General features: G+C 37.4%; 1 protein-coding gene across 2 annotated transcripts in view; it reads right to left on the bottom strand.

The window, feature by feature from the left end:
* Positions 1–1,636, bottom strand: part of LOC114462657 (protein FAM163A-like) — a 29,137-nt gene extending 27,501 nt beyond the window's left edge. For both annotated transcript variants that reach the window (XM_028445681.1, XM_028445679.1), the window contains exon 1: positions 1,244–1,636. The gene's annotated coding sequence lies outside the window, so the exon portion shown is untranslated. The remainder of the gene's footprint in view (positions 1–1,243) is intronic.
* Between the last annotated feature and the right edge of the window lie 13,873 nt (positions 1,637–15,509).

Here is a 15,509-nt window from a genome sequence, read left to right as displayed (position 1 = left end):
TATTCTATTTACCTCTGAGCTGATGGTAGATTTCTTGCGTTAGAAACATTTATTTTAATGCTATACTTTAAGAAACCACCAAACAGTAAAGTCGATAACATACTTCTATAGGAAATCAAACTAAATGTAACCTTCAACTCATCTGTTTAAATAAGGCGGTGGCTATCCGTACGGTTGCCGTATTAATACACCAATTATCTTTCCTAACGCAGCGCCCCTATTTGGCCAGTTTAGGTCACGTGACTAAGACTAGACCTTATCCTAACCCTAACCCAAAAAATTGTTGCGATATTGGGTTATAACCTAACCCTAACCCTAAAGCTAACCCTAAACCAAAGACGCTACGTACCAACACTTGAGCACAATGTAGGGTGATAACTAATGATCACAGCAGAGTTTACATTTAGAAAAAAATTATGAGACAAGTATTTTAACTTTACAGTTTGACCCACATCCCATCTGTTGTCATTGAGGAGGTGGGGTTTATGATCTGTACTGCAGCCAGTCAGCAGGGGGAGCTCTAAAAATAAAAGCTTCACTCCACCAGGGAGTTTGTCCCGTCCATTCTTTTTACAGTCTATGATCTTAACCAGAGGTTCCCAAATTTTTTGGGATCGTGACCCCATTTTGATATCACAAATGTCCAGCGACATGTTTATTTAAGTGTGTTACAAATACAGAGTAGCCAGGATTAGTGACAAAGTGACAAGTGTGCCACCTCAGATATTTTTATACAGCATTTTATTGGAACTAGATTTATATTTGAGAAAGTTCAAGTATAGGATACAGTCACTTGATATTTATTGTGTGTGATGTGTATTTGGAAACATAATAATAATTTTAAAAACAAATAGAAAAACTATTGTTTTTTTAATCAATTACTAGACATTTCAGGTGACCCCATTTTAATTCCAGGCGACCACCATGGGGTTCTGACCCCAAGGTTAAAAAACACTATAGTCTAAACGCTTTTAAACTTTAAAATGTGATTGTAGAAATGTATTATTAAAGGTTGGTTAAAACAAAATCATTGGAAATAAAAGTTTTTGTATTAATTTTGATTTAAATTATTGTAAGGGGTATTATTAATAAAAATGTAAAAAAAAAAATAAAAAAAAAAGTCAATCTTCCAAAATCCAGTTTAGTCTTAAACAAAAACGAAAGCTCTAGCTTTCATTTAAACCAGGTCAACAGAATGTTTGCAGCATTGTCTTTCACCTCTAATGCTCATCATTCCACGTACCTGGTCCAGTTACATGGTCCTGGTCTCTTTGAGAGCGTCTCCAGCCTCCAGCATGTTCCCACTGTGCACACAGCGCAGCTACTGCAGACGAACCTCTCCAAGGATGAGCGCACACACCTTCCAGCAGACCAGAGGTCACACAGTCAACACCGGACACTTCCACATCCACAGAGACAAGGAGCACAGGAGCATCGTCACTTGGTCAGTGCCACGGCGCACAACCACAACCACAATCAGGCACAACGACCGAGGACGGAGCTCCGAGGAAAGAACGCCACTTTTACGCACACGAACCGCGTCAAAAAGCCTCCACCTCCTCCCACAGCAGCGGGATTCATGTGACACAAAAAGGCAAAGGAACGCACGGAAGGGAGGGATTAAGACGTAATGACCAGATGAGAGGGAAACACGAAGGAGAAAACACGGACCCTTCCCTCGTGGGGCAGGGGGAGGAGATGAAACCGGAGGATGTGGTACCATGTGACGTGCGCGACGGTGATTTACGATTAAAACACTTGATGATGACGCTCTGCGAAGGACAGTGCGTGTGCGTGTGCGTGTTCTCTGGCACTAGCATTTAATTTTGTATTTTTCGTTTCAACAACATAACCTTATGCTTCAGAATCCATTAGATATGTAACATTCACTCAACTCCCGATACGATTCGATTCACGATACTGGGTTCACGATACGATTCTCTCACGATTTATTTTACAAAATGGGACTGTAGACAAATTTTTTTTTTGGGAAAAAACTAGAAAATACTGTAATATTTTCCTTTTATTTTTCATTGTCAAAAGAATTCCTTGATAAACTATTCAAAACAATGCAATTTAACTAAAAATAAATCTTGAATGAAATAAATAAAGGAATAATAGAAATGAAAATGAAGCCCATTAATTTAAATTCTGATTCTATAATAAACAATGCAAAACTGCATAATAGTTCTTTTTTTTTTTAAAAAAGTGCAACTGAAAATGTATTTTGTGCCTTAACAATTGGACTTTAAAAAAAAAAAAAACCGTGATTACACTGATTTACGTCATATTTGTTTGGACCAGCAGAGGGCGCTAGTAACACAGTGGTCGGTTGGCATGCAGATATCTTGCAGTGAAGAAGAGAAGCTATGCTAGCAGACAGAGCTAATAGAAAAACGTGACTTTTACAGATATTCAAGTAATATTACATATATTCTTTCGGTGCTTAAGGGGTAATGAATCATTTATTAACATATTTAAGAGTAGAAGGCAGCCAGAAAGAAAGTATTAGCAGACTACGCCCGCCGCCTACACTTGTGGATAGTGCCCTTTGCTGGTTAAAAAGAGTACTGCGATTCAATATTCAGACAATCGATATCAACCGTGATACCTATGAATCGATATTTAACTGCCTTACGATTAATCGTTACATCCCTAGAATTCATCATTTTTAAACCTAAGTTTGAACCAAAGAGAAGGCAAACAGAAATTACGATTCAAAAATTCAAATCATAAACTTTCTTAACTAAAGGTTTAGCTTTATCCCTACAACGTTTATGAAATCTTAGGTGCAAACATAAAGACAGACAAGCACAAATATGGAAGCAGATTAGGGCCACGTTTAATGAAAAAAAATATTTTGGGAAAATCAAGATTAAAGTCAAAATTTCAAAAATAAACTAAAATACAATGTTGCGATAAAAGTCGAAGGTTTGTGAATGAAGTCAAATCTACGGAAGCTGACATCAAAACTGGCCCTAATCTGTTTCTGTACAGCGCTGCAAACAGGACTAACACTAGTAGCTGTTTGTAGTGAAGACTGATGAACGACAGTCTTCAGAGTCCTAAACCAAACTTCCAAGTTAAACGCATTCATCGATGCCCAGCATTTTGTAGATTTGACTTCATTAGCAAACCTTTGACTTTCATCACCATGTTGGATTTCAACTTTATTCTCAAAATTTCAACTTTAATCTCGACATCTTGACTTTATTCTTGATTTGCCCAAAATTATTTTCTCCATCAAAAATTGGCCCTAATCCGCTTCCGTACACAAATGATGAACCAAGCAAACCATCTTTTTTTGAACTGTGGGAGGAAACTGGATACCCACAAGCAAAAACAGAACATGAACCTCCACAACCACAAAGTAACAGCCAGTCAGGCCTAGTAGTGAACTTTGCCTTCCCTCTAAGTTGACTGGTTTTACATTTTGCACCAGATGACCCATTTTGACTAAAGTGCTGTGCAAGCATAATAAGAAAGGAAGTGACAATACATGGTGGGACAAGATATCACAATATTAAAACGTCACAAGGTACATCGTCAATGGAACAAGCAGTATTGCGATATTTTGAGGGGGGTGGGGGCGCAAGCTTTTTATGTAAAGTTCATTCATGCACTGATAGAAATAATGTCATAAAGGTGACATGATTTGGTTTAATTTTAGAAACAACTTTTTGCACTTTAATTCGTAAAAATTGCTCTTATTTATTATGTTTATTTTGTATCAACTTAAAGGGGACATATCATGGTTTTAAATCCTTCCTTTTTACATATAAATCATACAGTTGTGGTCTATATAAAGCGGAACTGCAATGCTTGGGTCTGAATTCCTCATTATTATAGCTCCACCCCTTTTCTACCCCTTTTCTGATGTGCTTCTGAGAGCAACTCGTTTTGGTGCGGTCTCTTTAAATGCAAATGAGACACTCCATACCCCGCCCCCTTTTCAGGTGACACTCGGTTCAACTCCACCCTGCTCGGCCATTTTTGTAGTTTGATAGAAGAGATACGGCTATGTAGCAGAGCATAAACTTTTTATTCAGATGTTATTTACAAAATGTCAACAACAGAAGACTTGTCCATCCAGCCTTACATGTTTGAGCCAGAGTCGGACCCAGCGGAGCGAGATGAAAATGAAGATGATGGTCGCCGGGGGCCCTTAGGCTGCCTGCTCTTGCTGCTGGCCTGACTGCTTCTTCGGGCCCGGGGGCGGCTCTTGGGTTTTGCAGTGGCGGTACTTGGAAATACATTTGTCATGGATGCACTGGCCTTGGGCTGTGGGATAACACTCATACTGGGCTCAACCTTAGACACGTTGTTCCCAAATACCTGTTTTATGGAATTTCCACTCACCTCTTCCTCTGTTCACAGCCACCACCATTATTCCTAAACCACACACTGGTCACCAAACTGGCTTGACAACACAACAATAAACACAATATACACAACCACAATTTCACATCGCATCACTTAAAACTATTCCTCACCCATTCCATATCCTATCTTGTATCCCTCTTCCCTGCTAACTTCCCCACCCCCCTCCAACCCCTCACCTTGGTGTAACACTGCCCTCTCTTTTTTACATCCTCCCTTTAATAAAGTATTTCTTACCCTTCCCTAGGGAGGGCTGGTGACGGTCACAATTATGCAATGAAATAAATAAATTTATTTAATTGCAATAATAAAATATGCATTGCTGTCAAAAGATTGCACTTCTTGTAGTGTTAACCTTCGAAAGCATGTGCAGACAAGGTAAAAAAAAAAAAAAAAAAAAAAATGAAGATGATGAACCTGCAGAACCCTAACAAGTGAGCTAACACAAGCACCGAGCTAACGCTAGCGCCAAGCTAACGTCACTAAATGCATTTTAATACAGTCTTTTCAAAGACAAAAATGAAAAAATGAAATGACTAATGAAAACTTTAGACTTAAATTAAATCACGTAGGCCATATCATCAAGGATCTAAAACGAGCACACAGCGCTAACATATGAAGTCTGAAGACGGTGCAACTGCTAATGCTAACAAAACAATGACAGGGATGTCTTATCACACTTTTTAGCGTTATTTACTGCTTACCGAAGTGCTCTGTTCGTCATCTCCAAAGATAGAAGGAATTGAACCCTCAATCAGACAAAGTCTTTGGGCAAATCCTTCTTTATACTGGTGGAGGTTGCTGAAGCAGTCATCCTTGAAGTGCTGCGCGCACACAAAAATGACCTTACCCACAGATGTGGGTACATTTCCGTGAAAAATAAAACTCAACCAGGCACTTCGAAAAGGTTCTGATGCTGGGAGACGGTGTAATGAAGCGTGTGGGTTACGACATCCAACAACTGAACATTTTGACTTATCCTCTCGTAACTTCGGCATCCTTGAGCTTGGACTACAAAATAAAAGCGAGAAATAAAAATGGCGGATTGCTTGAAGTGTTGGGCCTGGAGTTGATGTCCTAATTTGGCAGTTCCGCTGCAAATACTGTGATGTAATAGTTCAAAAAACGTAATAGAGAATAGAAAAATCGAAACAGATTGAAAAATATGAGCAAAACAGAATATAAAGATATCAACGGAGCACCTGAAGAGACTAATTAGATTTTTTCTGTACTTCTATGTACTCTAAATATACAACAAAATGCATTTAAGGGCTAAAAAAGTGGATTTAGCATGATATGTCCCCTTTAAGTTTAAAAGGTCATACCCAGAGTATATCCAAGTATTCCCAGAGTCAGTCAAATAAAATCAAGTGTATGTGTGTGCAGTTGGGTTTTTTAACTTAAGAGCTCGTCTATTTTTTATATCTGATGGAAACAGCAGACTCATCACGTACAGTAGATTCAGTTACCACTGGAGTCAATGACCACATTCTTTATTGAAACCAAAGTGACTGCAACATGTTTTCATTATATATATATTTTTGTCAAATCTTGTACAGGAGTTATGAGTTAATAAACTAAAGTAACTCTCAACCTAAATTCCCTCGAGGGACTAATGAATGAATGTGGCTGTAGAGGAGGTTTTGTCTGTATTGTATTAGTGGGTTTAATTTACCTGGATGTTATGATCCCATGGGGGAGGGGCAGATACTATATCTGGATGCTGAATCAGTCAGCAGTGACCTTCCCTTGCTGGACAGTGCTTAATATCAGAGCCTTACAGTTCTCCCTTGGTTTCTACTCACAGAAAGTCTCTAATGTATTAAACTAAAGATGGTGATTGAAATAAAACTGTTGCAAAACAGATTTTTTAATGAAGTAAGAAATGTAGCTAGTTTCCTTGAACAAAACCAAATGAGCCATATTACTATATATTGTGTTAATTTAGTCATTGTCTTTGGTCTCTATGTTTACTTTAATTTATTGCTTTACTTTTTAATCATAGATCTTTTGTTAGTGTTTCTTTCACCTTGTTATAATTTCTATGTGAATCCACGAAGTAAACATTGTCACATTAATTATTTAGATTACAGTGTATTCTTAAGGTGCAATTTAATGTGTTTCAGGGACACGGGACAGGCGAGTTGAATGTAAGCTGTGAGCAATAATTGAACTACTGACACAAGTGTGGCTTCTAATTTTCACCAAAAGCCCTTCTGATACTGGAACAATGAGGCACCACTATCATGGAATTGTAATCTCATTTGAATTTTCTTAATTCAAGGTGTTGCTGTATATTGTATTGTTTTCAATCTGATCTAGAATCAGTGTAGTTGTTCCGGATCCCCACCAAAATGTAATGGAATCTTCCATAGTGTAAGGCAGTGTTTTTCAACCTTGGGGTCGTGACCCCATGTGGGGTAGCCTGGAATTCAAATGGGGTTGCCTGAAATGTTTAGAATTTTATTGGAAAAAAATTCAGATTAAAAACACATTGACGATGATATATATATATATATATATATATATATATATATATATATATATGTATATATATATATATATATATAAAACTGATTAACTTTTATTTAATTTTTTTTTAAATCATTACTATTCTTCAAAATAAAACATCACATCATATCAAACTGTATTTTATACTTTATCACTTTCTCAAATATAAATCCAGTTAAAAACAAATTCTGTACAAAAATATATGAGTTGGTGCATCTAGTCACTTTGTGCACCAATCCTGGCTAATCTTAATAAAGAGTAACAAACAAGATTGATTCTAGAAAGAAAGCTCTTTGTAAGATGCCTAAAGTATAGAGCCTGATTTTTCTGCTGTTGCAGCTGAAGCTCTCACTGCTGGTACAGTGTGTCGCCTATATGAAGGGATTTGAGTCTGTTCACCACTGATAGTGTTAATACAGCCGACTGTCTTTTGTTGTAAATATCCTGCCCAGTGCGCCAGAAGGACTTAATGTAGAGTGATTTATGGTTTTCTCTGTATGAACCAAATTCAGTGGCTTTAACTCAGTTTTAAATATTTAGTGTGTGAGTAAAAATGTAAGAATAACTACAGTAATAACAAAAAACACAAGTCAAAGACTTTCCAAAGGTTAATCATCATACTTTATCATGAGATCAAATTATTTTCTTTCTATACGTTTGATGACTGTAAATAGTTACAAGTTGTGTAATTTTTACATTATTTTTTGAGGATTTGCAAGTTTACAAAACATAGGAAACTCTTTTGTCCAAAAAGGAGAAAACACTTCTGACATTAATGATTAAATATAATAATAATAATAGTAGGATTAAATTAAGAATTTTGTTTAGTTTGCATTTTGTGATCAATATATTGCATTATTATGTTATATTTCTTCAGTTGTATGGCCAAATCATTGTGTATTTTCTTCTATGTCGTGTGTAACTGTTAGTTATGATTTTTCAACAGTTTTTAGCCACAATTTCCATCTGAGGTTTGATGAAAACAGCTTTAAAAAAGGAACTTTTGTGTCCACAGTTGAAAAGAAAGGACGGCAACGAATAAGAAAAAGCGTCTGAGCAATGGAGAAATATTGGAACCTCAGATTCACAGTGATCTCTAAAAGCCAATGAGAAGCAGTGGCACTAATTCACTTGACCTTTTCATCTTGTTAAAGTCTTTCTTTTTTAATGTGTGCATTGTAATGAATACAAATAAAAGTCCAGGGATGAAAGAACAAAGAGGACGAGATAAAACTCGGTTGTTTTTGTTCCACTGAACAGAATGACTTGATGCATTGCACTGATGGACCAAAGACAATCCTGCAAATGCAAACAGTCCTGACATATCTTCATATTTATTTTATATAGCGGCTATAAATATGGTTTAATGGAACTGCCAGCTTGTGCCATCGCTTAATAACTGAGCTGAGGTTTTGTTGCCGCTGGCAGACTACTCTGGCTACATCTGCACCTAGGTTAGGATGGAGGGCAAGGCACAAAGTCCCACAAGTAGAGATTATGTATGCAGGGAAGCACAGTTTGACACTGTTTTTGTATTTGCATGTTATTGCCAATCTCCTGCGGGCTTTATATCATTTAGAGCAGGGCTGTCAAACTCATTTTAGTTCAGGGGCCAAATTCAGATCAGTTTGATCTCAAGTGGGCCAAAGATTTTAGCTGGAAAAAGATCAATTTCAATATTAATGTGGCCTAGTTTGCACTTCTAGGTATAAATTACATATAAAGTATATAATGCCAACAATATCCAAGCATTAAGTGACCTTAAACTTAAAGTCACTTACAGTTCCTTGATATTATGATCAATTGTCGAATTACATGCCCAAATGGGCCGGATTTGGCCCCCGGGCTTCGAGTTTGACACAAGTAATTTATAGAGACCGTGTGGATACACTGTGGTTCAATCGGGATAAACTCCAGCATCTCAAATGTTTGTTTTTCCCCAAAAGTTTTGACACTCGTTTATGTTTTTACAGTCTTTCAATCATGCAGTACAAAGTGCTTTTGCAGAAATGCACTAATCATCTTATTTGGGATCGATTTTAATCATAATGATAACCTTTTGTGGCCTTTATAAAAGCTGCAGTCTAAATATTAATTGGGAAAATGTGTTTTGCACAATCCATCCGCTGGGTTTTTGGTTTGAACCTTTATGAGACTTTTGGCTTTTCAGAAACACACATTAATGTCTAATGCTTTCGATTAGCTCAACAACTGCTGACCTTCTCCAAAAACTTTATTACTGCTACAAAGTAAAGGTCACAGTGCTACCAAAGGCCATGGAAATCTGATGCTATGGAGTCGGTGCAGGTTTTATTAAAAAAAGGTATTTGATACGTTGTGATTTAAATTCATTTCTTTTTTTTTTTTTTAAATCACGTTTAATGTGGTTTCTAATTAACTGGAAGCCTTGATCGAGCACCTGCAAACTCCCCCTAGGGTTTTCAGAGTAATCACAGACAGAGAAAAGGAGTAATCTCCATCATTCATTTCAAAAACTGTGAGAAAAGATCACCAAACTACACTGAACAAAAATATAAACGCAACACTTATGTTTTTGCTCCCATTTTTCATGAGCTGAACTCCCACTGGAGGAGGTGGGTGAGAGGAGGATGCTAGCAAAGCTGACATCCATCATGGAAGACACCTCTCACACTCTGCGTCAGACTGTGGAGAGTCTATTATTGTATTGTTCCTTTAATTTTATCTTCATTACACTATTTTACGGGTGTCTTTCGGGTTTTTCTGTGTGTTGCATTCTGTTGTCTTTTTTTATTGAACTTTTTATTGAGCCGTCATGTCGGTGAATTTCCCTAATGTGGGATGAATAAAGAATCTATGTCTCTATTGTGGCCTGTTGGTCCACTCCTCTTCAATGGCTGTGCCAAGTTGCTGGATATTGGCAGGAACTGGAACACTCTGTCGTATATGCAGATCCAGAGCATCCCAAACATGTTCAATGGGTGACATGTCCGGTGAGTATGCTGGCCACTAAAGAACTGGGATGTTTCAGCTTCCAGGAAATGTGTACAGATCCATGCAACATGGAGCCGTGCATCATCATGCTGCAACATGAGGTGATGGTCCCGGATGAATGGCACAACAATGGACCTCAAGATCTCGTCACGATATTTCTGTGCATTCAAAATGGCATCAATAAAATGCACCTGTGTTCCTTATCTATAACATACGCCTGCCCATACCATAACCCCACTGCCACCATGGGCCACTCCATCGACAACGTTGACATCAGCAAAACGCTCACTCACATGACGCCACACGCGCTGTCTACCATCTGCCCTGAACAGTAAAAATCAGGATTCATACGTGAAGACAACACCTCTCCAACGTGCCAGACGCCATCGAATGTGAGAGTTTGTCTACTCAAGTCAGTTACTACGACAAACTGCAGTCAGGTGCAGACCCCAATGAGGACGACGAGCATGCAGATGAACTTCCCTGAGACGGTTTCTGACAGTTTATGTATAAATTCTTTGGTTATGCAAACCGATTGTTGCAGCAGCTTCTATGTGTCTGGTCTCAGAAGATCATGGAGGTGAACATGCTGGATGTGGAGGTCCCGGACTGGTGTGGTTACACGTGGTCTGCAGTTGTGAGGTCGGTTGGATGAACTGCCAAATTCTCTGAAACGCCTTTGGAGACGGCTTATGATAGAGAAATGAACATTCAATTCACAGCCAACAGCTCTGGTGGACATTCCTGCAGTCAGCATGTCAAATGCACCCTTAGAACTTGCAACATCTGTGGCATTGTGCTGTGTGATTAAACTGAACATTTTTAGAGTGGCCTTTTATTGTGGCCACCCTGAGGCACACCTGTGCAATAATCATGCTGTCTAATCAGCATCTTGATATGCCACACCTGTGAGGTGGGATGGATTATCTCTGCAAAGAAGAAGTGCTCACTAACACAGATTTAGACACATTTGTGAACAATATTTGTAAGAAATAGGTATTTTGTGTTTATAGAAAATATTTTAGATCTTTGAGTTCAGCTCATGAGAAATGGGAGCAAAAACAAAAATGTTGCATTTATATTTTTGTTCAGTATATATATGAATGTGTATGTATTTAGTCATCATGTGACATGGGAAGCCAGTGACACAGAGCTGACTATCTGGTTTCAGGACTCCACAGTAAATGGGAGCCATCGGATCCCAGTGCTTCATTTAGCAGCCACATGCTGGCCTATTGTAGGCAGCTAATTCATCTGCAACCACATTACTTCCCTACTTAATATGGTTTACAGAGCATCTGTCTCACAGAGCTTCAGCCTCTTCTACACACAAACACCAAAATGGTATACAACACATATGCCTTTGTGTTTAAGTGTGTTCTTTAGCAATTTGTAAAATGACAATAATCTCCAAAAAGTCTTCTATTAAGTAAATGGTTCAAACCACTAAAAACCATCAAAAACTGCATAAATGTTTAACTTTTTAACCTAATGGAGAATATTTGTCCACTACTATTGCAAAACAGATCTGTGAGAAAGAAAATTAGACACACAAGAATATGTGAAATGTCTATTGTAGATTCAAAATAATATTTACGTCTTTTTAAAGCAGGAGTGTGTACGTTATGTAGGTTAATGCTTTGTGCTGTGTGTGAGTGAGATGAGGACGTGCACTCATTAGCAGCTTCCTAAAAAGCTAATTGGCTGAGTCAGTAAAGGTCAGGAAGCCCAGCAGGATACAGACAGTGATCCAGGACTCCACACTCTGCTTCAGCCTCATTAGTACCGTATTATGAGCACATTTCATTCACTGAGCTCCATCAACTCAATTCCTCTGTTGTCGTAAACATCATTATTGTAAGCTGCACCAAACTTGTTTTTTTTTGTTAGATTTATCTTTATTGTGTTCACACACTATCACATTTTTCAACAGATTCAGATTGGGAAACCATTCAGAATACATACAATTTTTTTTTTTTTTTTTTTTTTTTTTTTTAATCAAATAAAATCTATTTACTAAAACAAAGTTACATACAACCTATATTGCTTTGTTCCTTTATGGTCACAACAAGGTATTTATTTTACTTTATTTTACATAGAACAATGGTAAGAACATAAACCAGAACAACAATACAGGTGAGCTCTATAAAGAACTGCAGCTCAATTATTTCAAGTTAAAATGACCCAAAAATACAATAAACCAAATCAATATTAAAAATGTATTATCTAAAGTGAACTTTGCTAACTTTTTCTGAGAACTTCACAACCATCAGTAAAAAAAAAAAATGCCTCCAAACACAGGAGAGGGGAGAGAAGGGCCCACCTTGAAACAAAAAAAAAAGATAAAAATGTTTCTCTGTGATGACGAATATTTAATAGAAACCACCTTTATATAAAAGAAAAACTGTTGCAACAGAGAGCGCAACTCTCTGTCAGGAACAAAATCTTGTCTTTGCCAGATATTGGCAGTTATGGTATGGTTATGGTTCCACGATCATTCACACTTTAAAGGCTTGGAAGAAAATTCTTCATCAATATTAACGTTTAGTTGTTATGCTGCAAAGAAGTGGAACAAACTGTCTGCAGAGCTAAAGTCAGCATCCAATGTGAACATTTTTAAATCAAAGTTAAACATTTTTGGTCATGTTGTTGTTGATGTAATGTGTTTGTTGATGATTTTTAATGTTTTTATTGATGATTTTAAATGTTTTTATTGATGATTTTAAATGTATTTTGCTGCCAGTTTTAATGTTCTTATAGATTTTAAGCTGTTGAATGTTTTCTGTTGCACTTTTTGATCATGTAAAGCACATTGAGTTGCCTTGTGTATGAAATGTTCTATACAAATACATTTGCCTTGCCTTGCATTAACGATACACTAGGTCTTAATGTATGAGCACTCTCATATTTTTGGAAATATGAAAACCGGCATGAGGGAGTCGAATTTCATTAAGATTGGTCAATTAAAAACAGAGATCAATTTTTGAAATTTCGCCAATGATGAGAGAGGGACTTTTTGATTTTTTAAACTAATCCAGAATCAGTACATTGATCCAAATCCTCTCTACAATGTTAAGGAATCTTCCATAGCCTAATGTCCATCCTTTGGTAAAATTTTTTAAAATTCTGTGTAGTTTATTTTTTTGGGACATAATCCTGCTAACAGACAAATAAGTGAGTCATTGCACAGTGTGTGAGAGAGAACCAGGTATTTACGTACAAGTCTGCAGAGGTGCAACACCTGATGGGAGACGCAAAAAGAAGTGCATACTATTTGACATTATTGTGCGTCATATTAGTACTTGAAAACTAAGTACGAACTATGAAACTAAAATCACATATAGTTTGATTCACCCTGAAGAGATACTGTTATGATCCTTAAAATTCATGCCATTTTTACTCCACTACTTATTTTAGGACTTCATCTATACAGCAACATTTCCTTTAATCTGATTCACACGGATTGTGTTTCCTATCAGTGTTTTAATCTTTGTGCAGTGGAGGAGAGCGCTTTGCTAATTCCACAGTTTATAGCATGCAGCAAAGGGCTGACGTGGCAGCGGGAGAGTGTAATGATATCAGTGCGGCTGCAATGAAAGCAGCTCGTTGGGTCAAATAGCTCTGGTAACAGGTTTAATTCAATCTGTGTCAGGTTCTCACTGAAGAGACATCCACCACTGCAGGCAGCGGGGAGGAGGGGAATCAATATGTTCTCTTTGCATCCATGGACACACTCTAATTTCATTAAAGGCCCTTTGTTTGTGTGTATGGCTAAGCTAGTGATAGCAGGTGCATGTGAGGTTTAATGAAGGTCACTGCAGAAGCCAACTAAAAAACATCAAAGCTCCTTCATTTGTGTGCTCAGAGACAAACCTTGGCAGTTATAGAACTTCTGAAAGGTAGGGTAGGCGATTTTCAAAAGCTAGCATGATTTTGAATGTAGCCTCCCTGATGGCTCCGCCTTTATCCCCCTCGCCCCTCCCCTCTGTGCTCCGTCTCACTCACACGCATGCCCACAGCTGCTGCAGAAGAGGAGCTCAGCTCATTGCTTGTATTGTGTACAAACTTTGTTGTCTCATGTCTCATTCAGCAGTAAGTAAACACCAAAATTTACCATTATATATGTTAAAAAACGTGACTAAAAACTATGTTTTACCTCCGTCAGCGGTGACGCGCTTTCAGCGTGAGCTCGTGCATGTGAGGGGTCGAGAACGAGCAGGGAGACAGGGAGACATGATTGGTTAAAAAAAAAAAACAACAGTTTGTTTTTTTCCATTGGTCGAAGTTTTTACAGATTTACAGCCGTTACAGTTGACAGATTTTCTTCGTTCCTTTTTCAGAGCACATAAGATCTTAATATCTGTCAGGACATAAAGACAATTTCAACCAAAAACGTGAAAAGTGTATCTGGAGGAAATTGCCTACCCTAGCTTTAATGCAGATAAAACTACAACAAAGAGCTTGACACCAGTGACGTAAATTTTAAGAAAGTAGCTACTCTGAAAACACTTTGCTATTTTGTCTCGCCCTCAACTTCCACTTCCTCCCCCTGCCTCTGCAATCTACCAGAAGCCACGCCTCTACTTTTCTGCACGCGCATCGCGGAACATAACAAGGTTGCATCGGGTCACATTGATATATGTTTATGGGTCAGGTAAGAGCCATAGTCATATTATTTAGTTTGCGATACAATACAATAGAGTCAATAATGGGCTTGTGATAACAATATGATATAATATTTCTGGAAAAAAAAAAAAGGTTTATTTGACTTACTTTATTCTAGACATACTTAAATTGCTTACATACTCTGAGTATAACAATTTGAAGATATGATATCGTCCCACTTTTGCATTTTATACGGGTCCAGATAAAAGCAATAGGGAGCAAAGAATAACATCACAATTATATTACCAAATATAATATTAAATGTTAGAAGAGGTTCAAAGTTTTGCCATCACCACCACTACTATCCCTACTACTACATTAGATTATTATTGTTATTTACAAGAATAATAACCTATTATTTCACTTCTTAAACTTATTAAAGAAATAAATGGGGCAGTTATCTCATATATGCATATATATACAGGGAAAAATGATTATTGTGTATTCATCTTAAGCTGGTAGCTGTTTTGATTGGACCTCAGGTAACTTGATAAATCTGGGTCTAATTAAACATTATGGGGAGGGGGAGGGGGCTGTAAAGCTAATAATGTAGCTCTTCCAAAGCTGACACTGCACATTCTAAGCAAAGACTACAACTCCCTAAATGACAATGACACAATCAGGCTTGAAAGAAAACATTCTTTGCTGCATAAAAAAAAGTATATACTGTATTAATATACTTTATAATAAATATTTATGAATGAACCATGATAGTGAACTTATAATGAACAGAGTGTTGTTGAAATGAAAATATTCAACCATGCATCCATTTTCTTAAACACAAATCTTCAGGATGATCTGTTAGAACGCGTGTTAAACTCAAGGTCCAGGGGCCAAATCCAGCCCTTAATTCGGCCCGCAGGAGAACGTAAAAACGATGTAAAAAAAACATGCATCAGTGTGTAAATGACAAAATAACTCAGTTGTAGATATCTCAGTCCCTCCAAATACACATGGATACAAATTTACAAATTTACCAT

The sequence above is a fragment of the Gouania willdenowi genome, chromosome 4 (genome assembly GCF_900634775.1).
Source record: "Gouania willdenowi chromosome 4, fGouWil2.1, whole genome shotgun sequence".
Taxonomy (NCBI): Eukaryota; Metazoa; Chordata; class Actinopteri; order Blenniiformes; family Gobiesocidae; genus Gouania; species Gouania willdenowi.
Note: the sequence above shows the minus strand (reverse complement) of the source record. Positions and strands in the feature narration are given on the sequence as shown.